Below are 12304 nucleotides of genomic sequence, written 5' to 3'. Positions count from 1 at the left end.
TTGTAAAGATAAAGTAGGAAATAAAAGTATACTGAATTGAGAATAAGAGGCCATCATAAGGCTAAATAGGGTGAGCTGTTGACATTTTACTCATCAGTTTGTCATTCATAGGATCAATATCACTTTGTGCCTGGAATTATACTAGAGAGAAACAGAATACAAAATCCACTGGATCCACTGGTAGGCCGGGTGCGGTGGCTCATGCCTGTAATCCCAGAACTTTGGTAGGCCAAAGTGGGTGGATCATCTTAGGTCAGGAGTTCAAGACCAGCCTAACCAACATGGTGAAACCCCATCTCTACTAAAAATACAAAAAATTAGCCAGGCATGGTAGCCCATGCCTGTAATCCCAGCTACTTGGGAGGCTGAGGCAGGAGAATCACTTGAACCCAGGAGGCAGAGATTGCAGTGAGCCAAGATTGCACCACTGCACTCCAGACTGGGCAACAGAGTGAGACTTCGATTTAAAAAAAAAAAAAAATTCCACAAGTATTCTGGAACTCAGGGGAGAGGTATGAACTGCAGAGAGAGATTTGGCCATTGCCAGTAAAAAGTAGTAATTGATTTTAGGAATATGTATATTAATAAAAAGAAGAAAGAAGGGGGAGGAGAAAGAGGAAGGAGAAAAGGAGAAAGAAGAAAAGACCAACACAATCGTCACAAACCTCATTTGAGAAATAATAATCAATTTTTTAAAATTTGTTTCATTCTATTTGTCAAGAAGGGACAAAGATATAGTATAAGCAACCTACTTATATTACTAAGCTTTGACATCTGTAAGACTGAGTATAATGTTAACATGCAAAAGATGCATTCAAGTTTCTCATTTTGAAAATTTAATCATCACCTAAGTTAATTTAGTAACTACTATACATTGTCACTAAAACTTTGTGCAGCATGTAGTAGGATTTTTAATAAATTATTTATAATGAATTCATTATTTAATATGTTATAACTGCACATTATGCACATCTTAATATTTATTATCAGAGACAACTTGATGCAAAGATGTTCTTTTTTCATGAACACATTTTTTTTTAAAAGCCATTTACAGATAATAAACCATTAGTCAGCCAACCAAAAGATACTCTGGGGAGCTTACAATGTGCAATTACAAGAGATAATTGAAAGCACTGACTAGGTAATAGAGTGTTGGAATACATTTTTGTGTATTGTTTTTTGTTTTTTAATATTGCTTAAATTTCTGATATCAAAAGTCAATAACGTTAAGTTGTCTGGAAAAGCAAATCTAAACATGGCTTTCTTTGGGTAAGCAAATGATAGCCAGTATGAAAGTCTACCTTGGAGATCCAAGCATAGCCTTCCAGGAATAGAACATTTGATCAGAGTCAAAAAATAACAAGATTTTTTTCAATAGAAAGTATTTTATTTAACGTTCTATGGTGTTTATCTTATTTACTTTTTAAAAAATATTTTGAATCTCAAGTACCTGAAAGTTAAGTTAGTCATATTTCTTTTTTGAAATTAAGTTAAAGCACTTTATTTTTAAAATTCTAATAAATATTTTAATTAACAAATAAAAATTTTATACATGGGGTACATGATAATTTATTTGTATACATTGTGAAATGTTCTTCAAGCTAATTAACATACATGTCATCTCATATAATTAAATTAACATTTTTTCTAGTGAAAACATTTAAAATCTCTCTGGAATTTGGAAGCATACAATACTTTATTATTATTTTTTAATTATACTTTAAGTTCTAGGGTACATGTGCACAAAGTGCAGGTTTGTTACATATGTATATATGTGCCATGTTGGTGTGCTGCACCCATTAACTTGTCATTTACATTAAGCATATCTCCTAATGCTATCCCTCCCCCCTCCCCCCACCCCATGACAGGCCCCGGTGTGTGATGTTCCCCTTCCTGTGTCCAAGTGTTCTCATTATTCAATTCCCACCTATGAGTGAGAACATGCAGTGTTAGGTTTTTTGTCCTTGAGATAGTTTGCTCAGAATGATGGTTTCCAGCTTCATCCATGTCCCTACAGAGGACATGAACTCATCCTTTTATATGGCTGCACAGTATTCCATGGTGTATATGTGTCACATTTTCTTAATCCAGTCTATCATTGTTGGACATTTAGATTGGTTCCAAGTCTTTGCTATTGTGAATAGTGCCGCAATAAACATATGTGTGCATGTGTCTTTATAGAGGCATGAATTATAATCCCTTGGGTATATACCCAGTAATGGGATGGCTGGGTCAAATGGTATTTCTAATTCTAGATCCTTGAGGAATCGCCACACTGTTTTCCACAATGGTTGAACTACTTTACAGGCCCACCAACAGTGTAAAAGTGTTCCTATTTCTCCGCATCCTCTCCAGCACCTGTTGTTTCCTGACTTTTTAATGATCGCCATTCTAACTGGTGTGAGATGGTATCTCATTGTGGTTTTGATTTGCATTTCTCTGATGGCCAGTGATGATGAACATTTTTTCATGTGTCTGTTGGCTGCATAAATGTCTTCTCTTGAGAAGTGTCTGTTCATATCCTTTGCCCACTTTTTGATGGGGTTGTTTGTTTTTTTCTTGTAAATTTGTTTGAGTTCTTTGTAGATTCTGGTTATTAGCCCTTTGTCAGATGAGTAGATTGCAAAAATTTTCTCCCATTCTGTAGGTTTCCTGTTCACTCTGATGGTAGTTTCTTTTGCTGTGCAGAAGCTCTTTAGTTTAATTAGATCCCATTTGTCCATTTTGGCTTTTATTGCCATTGTTTTTGGTGTTTTAGACATGAAGTCCTTGCCCACGCCTATGACCTGAATGTTATTGCCTAGGTTTTCTTCTAGCGTTTTTATAGTTTCAGGTCTAACATTTAAGTCTTTAATCCATCTTGAATTAATTTTTGTATAAGGTGTAAGGAAGGGATCCAGTTTCAGCTTTCTATGTATGGCTAGCCAGTTTTCCCAGAACCATTTATTAAATAGGGAATCCTTTCCCCATTTCTTGTTTTTGTCAGGTTTGTCAAAGATCAGATGGTTGTAGATGTGTAGTATTATTTCTGAGGGCTCTGTTCTGTTCCATTGGTCTATATCTCTGTTTTACTGCCAGTACCATGCTGTTTTGGTTACTATAGCCTTGTAGTATAGTTTGAAGTCAGGTAGCGTGATGCCTCCAGCTTTGTTCTTTTGGCTTAGGATTTTCCTGGCAATGCGGGCCCTTTTTTGGTTCCATATGAACTTTAAAGTAGTTTTTTCAAATTCTGTGAAGAAAGTCGTTGGCAGCTTGATGGTGATGGCATTGAATCTATAAATTATCTTGGGCAGTATGGCCATTTTCACGATATTGATTCTTCCTATCCATGAGAATGTAATGTTTTTCCATTTGTTTGTGTCCTCTTTTATTTTGTTGAACAGTGATTTGTAGTTCTCTTTGAAGAGGTCCTTCACATCCCTTGTAAGTTGGATTCCTAGGTATTTTATTCTCATTGAAGCAATTGGGAGTTCACTCATGATTTGGCTCTCTGTTTGTCTGTTATTGGTGTATAAGAATGCTTGTGATTTTTGCACATTTATTTTGTATCCTGAGACTTTGCTGAAGTTGCTTATCAGCTTAAGGAGATTTTGAGCTGAAATGATGGGGTTTTCTAAATATACAATCATGTCATCTGCAAAGAGGGATATTTTGACTTCCCCTTTTCCTAATTGAATACGCTTTATTTCTTTCTCCTGCCCGATTGCCCTGGCCAGAACTTCCAACACTATGCTGAATGGTGAGAGAGGTCATCCTTGTCTTGTGCCAGTTTTCAAAGGGAATGCTTCCAGTTTCTCCCCATTCAGTATGATATTGGCTGTGGGTTTGTCATAAGTAGCTCTTATTATTTTGATATACGTCCCATCAGTACCTAATTTATTGAGAGTTTTTAGCATGAAGGGCTGTTGAATTTTGTCAAAGGCCTTTTCTGCATCTATTGAGATAACCATGTGGGTCTTGTCTTTCGCTCTGTTTATATGCTGGATTACGTTTATTGATTTGCATATGTTGAACCAGCCTTGCATCCCAGGGATGAAGCCCACTTGATCATGGTGGATAAGCTTTTTGATGTGCTGCTGGATTCAGTTTGCCAGTATTTTTCTGAAGATTTTTGCATCAATGTTCATCAGGGATATTGGTCTAAAATTCTCTTTTTTTGTTGTGTCTTGCCAGGCTTTGGTATCAGGATGATGTTGGCCTCATAAAATGATTTATGGAGAATTCTCTCTTTTTCTATTGATTGAAATAGTTTCAGAAGGAGTGGTACCAGCTCCTCCTTGTACCTCTGGTAGAATTCAGCTGTGAATCCGTGGGGTCCTGGACTTTTTTTGGTTGGTAGGGTATGAATTATTGCCTCAATTTCAGAGCCTGTTATTGGTCTATTCAGGGATTCAACTTCTTCCTGGTTTAGTCTTGGGAGGGTGTATGTATCCAGGAATTTATCCATTTCTTCTAGATTTTCTAGTTTATTTGCGTAGAGGTGTTTATAGTATTCTCTGATGGTAGTTTGTATTTCTGTGGGATTGGTGGTGATAGCCCCTTTATCATTGTGTCTATTTGATTCTTCTCTCTCTTCTTCTTTATTAATCTTGCTAGCAGTCTATCAATTTTGTTGATCTTTTCAAAAAAACCAGCTCCTGGATTCATTGATTTTTTGAAAGGTTTTTTTGTGTCTCTATCTCCTTCAGTTCTGCTCTGATCTTAGTTATTTCTTGCCTTCTGCTAGCTTTTGAATGTGTTTGTTCTTGCTTCTCTAGTTCTTTTAATTGTGATGTTAGGGTGTCAATTTTAGATCTTTCCTGCTTTCTCTTGTGGGTATTTAGTGCTATAAATTTCACTCTACACACTGCTTTAAATGTGTCCCAGAGATTCTGGTATGTTGTGTCTTTGTTCTCATTGGTTTCAAAGAACATGTTCATTTCTGCCTTCATTTTGTTGTGTACCCAGTAGTCATTCAGGAGCAGGTTGTTTAGTTTCCATATAGTTGAGCGATTTGAGTGAGTTTGTCCATCCTGAGTTCTAGTTTGATTGCACTGTGGTCTGAGAGATAGTTTGTTATAATTTCTGTTCTTTTACATTTGCTGAGGAGTGCTTTACTTCCAACTATGTGGTCAATTTTGGAATAAGTGTGATGTGGTGCTGAGAAGAATGCATATTCTGTTGATTTGGGGTGGAGAGTTCTGTAGATTTCTATTAGGTCCGCTTGGTGCGGAGCTGAGTTCAATTCCTGGATATCTGTTGCGGGAAGTCAGGGACCCCAAATGGAGGGACCGGCTGAAGCCATGGCAGAAGAACATAAATTGTGAAGATTTCATGGACATTTATTAGTTCCCCAAATTAATACTTTTATAATATCTTACGCCTGTCTTTACTGCAATCTCTGAACATAAATTGTGAAGATTTCATGGACACTTATCACTTCCCCAATCAATACCCTTGCGATTTCCTATGCCTGTCTTTACTTTAATCTCTTAAACCCATCGTTTTTGTAAGCTGAGGAGGATGTATGTCGCCTCAGGACCCTGTGATGATTGTGTTAACTGCACAAATTGTTTGTAGAGCATGTGTGTTTGAACAATATGAAATCTAGGCACCTTGAAAAAAGAACAGGATAACAGCAATGTTCAGGGAACAAGAGAGATAACCTTAAACTCTGACCGCCGGTGAGCTGGGTGGAGCAGAGCCATAATTCTCTTCTTTCAAAAGCAAATGGGAGAAATATCACTGCATTCTTTTCCTCAGCAAGGAATGTCCCTGAGAAAGAGAATGTGCCCCTGAGGGTAGGCCTCTAAAATGGCCCCCTTGGATGTGGCCGTCTTTTATGGTCGAGGTGTAGGGATGAAATAAACCCCAGTCTCCCATAGCGCTCCCAAGCTTATTAGGAAGAGGAAATTCCCACCTAATAAATTTTTGGTCAGACTGGTTGTCTGCTCTCAAACCCTGTCTCCTGATAAGATATTATCAATGACAATGGTGCCTGAAACTTCGTTAGCAATTTTAATTTTGCCCCGGTCCTGTGGTCCTGTGACCTCTCCCTGCCTCCATTTGCCTTGTGATATTCTATTACCTTGTGAAGCACATGATCTCTGTACCCACACCCTATTCGTACACTCCCTCCCCTTTTGAAAATCACTAATAAAAACTTGCTGGTTTCACAGCTCAGAGGGCATCACAGAACCTACTGACATGTGATGTCTCCCCTGGATGCCCAGCTTTAAAATTTCTCTCTTTTGTACTCTGTCCCTTTATTTCTCAACCCAGCTGATGCTTAGGAAAATAGAAAAGAACCTATGTGACTATTGGGGACAGGTTCCCCAATAGTTGTTCCTTTCCATGTTTAGTGCTTCTTTCAGGAGCTCTTTTAGGGCAGGCCTGGTGGTGACAAATCTCTCAGCATTTGCTTGTATGTAAAGGATTTTATTTCTCCTTCACTTATGAAGCTTAGTTTGGCTGGATATGAAATTCTGGGTTGAAAATTCTTTTCTTTAAGAATGTTGAATATTGACCCCCACTCTCTTCTGGCTTGCAGAGTTTCTGCCGAGAGATCAGCTGTTAGTCTGATGGGCTTCCATTTGTGGGTAACCTGACCTTTCTCTCTGGCTGCCCTTAACATTTTTTCCTTCATTTCAACTTTGGTGAATCTGACAATTATGTGTCTTGGAGTTGCTCTTCCCGAGGAGTATCTTTGTGGCGTTCTCTGTATTTCCTGAATTTGAATGTTGGCCTGCCTTGCTAGGTTGGGGAAATTCTCCTGGATAATATCCTGCAGAGTGTTTTCCAACTTGGTTCCATTCTCCCCATCACTTTCGGGTACACCAATCAGACATAGATTTGGTCTTTTCACATAGTCCCATATTTCTTGGAGGCTTTGTTTATTTCTTTTTATTCTTTTTTCTCTTCTCACTTCTTTTCATGTGTTTGATCTTCAATCACCGATACCCTGTCTTCCAGTTGATCGAATTGGCTACTGAAGCTTGTGCATTCATCACGTAGTTCTCGTGCCACGGTTTTCAGCTCCATCAGGTCATTTAAGGACTTCTCTACATTGGTTATTCTAGTTAGCCATTCGTCTAATCTTTTTTCCAGGTTTTTAGCTTCTTTTCGATGGGTTCAAACTTCCTCCTTTAGCTCGGAGAAGTCTGATCGTCTGAAGCCTTCTTCTCTCAACTTGTCAAAGTCATTCTCCATCCAGTTTTGTTCCATTGCTGGCGAGGAGTTGCATTCCTTTGGAGGGGGAGAGGAGCTCTGATTTTTACAATTTTCAGTTTTTCTGCTCTGTTTTTTTCCCCATCTTTGTGGTTTTATCAACCTTTGGTCTTTGATGATGGTGATATACAGATGGGGTTTTGGTGTGGATGTCCTTTCTGTTTATTAGTTTTGCTTCTAACAGTCAGGACCCTCAGCTGCAGGTCAGTGGGAGTTTGCAGGAGGTCCACTCTAGACCCTGTTTGCCTGGGTATCAGCAGCAGAGGCTGAAGAACAGCAAATATTGCTTAACAGCAAATGTTGCTGCCTGATCGTTCCTTTGGAATCTTTGTGTCAGAGGGGTACCCAGCTGTGTTAGGTGTCAGTCTGCCCCTACTGGAGGGTGCCTCCCAGTTAGGCTACTCGGGGGTCAGGGACCCACTTGAGGGGGCAGTTTGTCCGTTCTCAGATCTCAAACTCCGTGCTGGGAGAACCACTACTCTCTTCAAAGCTGTCAGACAGGGACATTTAAGTTTGCAGAGGGTTCTGCTGCCTTCTGTTCGGCTGTGCCCTGCCCCCAGAGGTGGAGTCTACATAGGCAAATAGGCCTCCTTGAGCTGTGATGGGCTCCACCCAGTTTGAGTTTCCTGGCCTCTTTGTTCACCTACTCAAGCCTCAGCAATGGCGGGCACCCCTCCCCCAGCCTTGCTGCCTCCTTGCAGATTGATCTCAGACTGCTGTGCTATCAATGAGCGAGGCTCCGTCGGCATGGGACCCTCCGAGCCAGGTGTGGGATACAATCTCCTGGTGTGCCGTTTGCTAAGACCATTGGAAATCACAGTATTAGGGTGAGGGTGACCCAATTTTCCAGGTGCCATCTGTCACCGCTTCCCTTGGCTAGGAAAGGGAATTCCCTGACCCCTTGTGCTTCCCAGGTGAGGTGATGCCTCACCCTGCTTCAGCTCACGCTTGGTGGGCTGCATCCACTGTCCTGCCCCCACTGTCTGACAAGCCCCAGTGAGATGAACCCAGTAACTCAGTTGGAAATGCAGAAATCACCCATCTTCCGCGCCACTCACAATACTTTATTATTAAACACAGTCACCATGCTGTACAATAGATGTCCAGAACTTACTCCTTCTGTCTAACTGAAATGTGGTATCTTTTAGCCAACATTTTCCCATCTCCTACTTTTCTAGCCCCTAATAACTACCATTCTACTGTCTGCTTCTATGAATTCAACTCTTTTAGATTCCACTTGTAAGTGAGATCATGTCGTATTTGTCTCTCTGTGTCTGGCTTAATTCACTTAGCATAATGTCTTTTAGGTTCATCTGGCTTATCACAAGTGGCAAGATTTCCTTCTTTTATGAGGCTGAATACTATTCTATTGTGTATACATAACACATTTACTTTATTCCCAGTTAATGAACACAGGTTGATTCCATATCTGGGTTATTGTGAATAATAATGTAATGAGCATGGGAGTGCAGATATATCTTTGACATATTGATTTCATGTTCTTTGGATATACACCCAGTAGTGGGATTGTGAGTGATATGGTAGTATTGCTTTTAATGTTTTGAGGAACTTTCATGATGTTTTTTCTTAATGACTGTACTAATTTTAATTCCCACCAACAATGTACAAGAATTCCTTTTTCTCCACATTCTCATCAACACTTTTATCTTTTTGATAAAAGCCATTTTAACAGTTATAAAGTAATATCTCATCGTGTGTGTGTGTGTGTGTTTAAGAAGAGTCTGTCTCTGTGGCACAGACTGGAGTGCAGTGGCACAATCTTAGATCACTGCAGCCTTTGCCTCCCATATTCAGGTGATTCTCGTGCCTTAGCCTCCAGAGTAGCTGAGATTACAGGCATGCGCCACCATGCCTGGCTAACTCTTGTATTTTTAGTAGAAACAGGGTTTCACCATGTTGGCCAGGCTGGTCTTGAACTCCTGACCTCAAGTGATCTGCCCACCTTGGCCTCCCAAAGTGCTGGGATTACAGGTGTGAGCCACCACGACCAGCTCATTGTGTTTTTAATTTGCATTTTCCTAATGGTTAGTAATGTTGAGAATTTTTTCATAAATCTGTTGGCCATTTTTATACCTTCTTTTGCAAAATGTCTATTCAAGTTCTTAGCCCATTTTTTAAATTGGGTTTTTTGTTTTCTTGGTGTTGAGTTGTTTGAGCTTTTAAAATATATTTTATATATTAACCCTTCATCAGATGTTCGTATAGAATCACAAAAGACCCAGAATAGTCAAAACAGTCTTGAAAGAAAACAACAAAGCTGGAAGCATCACCTTATCTGATCTCAAAATTTACTAAAATATGTAGCAATGAAATCATAACAGTACTGGCACAAAAACATACGTATAGACCAATCAAAACAAGACAGTGCAGAAATAAATCCACATATTTATGGTAAATTGATCTTCCACAGCAGTGCCAAGAACACTCAACAGGGAAAGGATTGTTTCTTCAATACATGGGGGTGAAAAATAAACTGAGTGTGCACATGCAGAAGACTGATATTGGACCCTTATTTCAACTCTTATGAAAAAAATCAACTTAGAGTGGCTTAAACATGTAAGCGTAAGACCTGAAACTACACAACCACTAGAAGCAAACATAGAGAAAAAGCCTCTTGACATTGGTGGTGGCAAAGCTATTTTGGTTATGATCCCAAAAGCACAGCCAGCAAAAGAAAAAAGAGACAAATGGGATTGCATCAAACTGAAAAGTTTCTCACAAAAAAAATCACTACCAACAACGGCAACCACAAAATCAGTCAATAAAGTGAAAAGACAGGATTTGCAATGAAGAAAACATTTGCCATACATATGATAAAGTATTAATATTCAAGATAACAAGAATTTGCCAGGGAAAAAAGAGTGAGGAGGAAATGTCATAATGGAGTATCAATGCATACTGAAATGACCCTTTGCTCATTCATTTAACAGCTTTACTCTTGGCCCCTTTTATGTTCTGGGTAATTTTCAGATACATTGATACCCTTTATATTCAGAGAACTAAAGTAATTCAGTATTTCTGAGGAATGACACCTCTGCATATACTTAAAAAGAGTGAGATAACAGAGGTGGAAGAGAGATGAAGTAACGCAGGCAGGCCAGGGTCAAATTATGAAGGCTTACTCTACCATGTGAAGTCATTTAACTTAACTCTGTAGGGTCTGAGAGCCGCTGAAGAGTCTGGAGTAATCACACCATTTTTAAATTTTAGGAAAATCACATTACGGCAGGATGACAGCAATTAAAGTGTGGTGATATTAGGCCGGGCATGGTGGCTCACGCCTGTAATCCCAGCACTTTGGGAGGCCGAGGCAGGCGGATCACGAGGTCAGGAGATCAAGACCATCCTGGCTAACACGGTGTAAACCCCGTCTCTACTAAAAAATAGAAAAAAAAAATAGCATTCCAGCCTGGGTAACAGAGCGAGACTCCGTCTCAAAAAAGAAAAGAAAAGAAAAAAAAAGTGTGGTGATATTGGAAGCAGGAATTTTAATAGAGCTATTTTATTACATTTAATATTTTGCTAGAAGTCCTGCTGCATATCAGTTCTTCATTTTCTTCCATTTGGCTTTGGTCTGCACCCACATTCATGGGTGAAGGAAGAGAGTCTCTTTAGAGAGAAGTTGAATACAGGGGGCCCTGGGGCCTCAGGAATTGTGCATCAGCTTCGCGATCCACTAACTGCGTGGTTGTAAGAAAGTTACGTAACCTCTTTGAGCCTCAGTTTTAACATATGTAAAATGAAAAAAAAAAAAAAAAGGTAAATACTTACCAGGCCAGGTTAGGAATTGAATGCATTAATAATTTAAAGTTTAGACCGGGTTTCCACATAAAATACAGAATGTCTACTTAGATTTGAATTTCAGATAAACAATAAATAAGTTTTTAGTGAAGGATGTCCTCCAAACAAAAAGAATATTGCCAAATATTGCATGGGACATACTTACATTTAAAAAATAAATTGTTCATTATTTGTTTGAAATTCAAATTTAACTGACCATTTTTTATTTTTATTCACTAAGTCTGTTAAACATCCTTTCACCTAGTAAGCACTCTAGAGGCATTAATTCTTATTAGAACCAGCTTCTGTTACTAATTTGCATTTACATTCCAGGCACCAGTAGGTACTGGGGTTTGAAATCTCTGGATTCTCTGAGATTTCTCCTTTTACTGAGCACATTACCCACATTCTCTGAAAATAGACATATTATTCTGATTCCTATGAACTTACGTGTATGCTATGACAGCTAAAATTGTGCTTTTAGATTTCATAAAATAATTTCACACATGTACTTACAGAGAATTTCTCAAATTTTTCTGTACCGAAACTCTCAAGAACATTCAATAGAGAGCTCAAAATCTTTTGTATAATTATGTACATAAGAAAGTTAGCCCAGATCCTAGAGTCATATGTGAGTTTTTCCTTCTTGAATAATGAGATTTGTACTTTTTACTAGCCATAGAACTATGCAACCATCTTCTGTTGCGCCTTTGTCTGTTTGTGAAGCTAACGAAGTTTTCCCTCCTCTTAATCCTAGTATTCTCCTCCCTCCTGCTATAAATTGACAATTTCCTCTTAATTTTTTGTAATAATTTTTGCTTTTGTAGTATTTGAGATTACTATTGCAAAGGGTCTAAAATTACTTGGTGAAGGAAACAGAATTAAAATCTGTATAAAATTCTAAACTTATTCCTTTTCTAAATATCTTCCCTCTATTTCCCTATGGAGTTTCCAAAGCATTTTCGATTTCTGTGTACCCCTATAAGTCAATTATAATAGCAGAAACAACAATCAGTGAACAAAGAACAATGAAAGGAACTGTCCTCTTTACCTTTTCTGTCGTGATAGTGATACGGAAGTGCTGGGAAGGGAAGAGCGTGGTCCCTTTAAATGATACAGAAGTAGGGGAGGGAAGCGCTAGGTAGAGAAGGGCATGGTCTTTGCCTGGGGCTCCACCCAAATGGACCTACCTGAGGTCAGGCATTTCCTGCCCAAATGTTGCATTCCCCCGAGACCACTCTGGCCTGCCACGCCCCCATCCTGGGCCTATAAAAACCGGAGACCCTATTGGGCAGAT

This window comes from Pan troglodytes, chromosome 3 (assembly GCF_028858775.2).
Source record: "Pan troglodytes isolate AG18354 chromosome 3, NHGRI_mPanTro3-v2.0_pri, whole genome shotgun sequence".
In the NCBI taxonomy this organism is placed as follows: Eukaryota; Metazoa; Chordata; class Mammalia; order Primates; family Hominidae; genus Pan; species Pan troglodytes.
Note: the sequence above shows the minus strand (reverse complement) of the source record.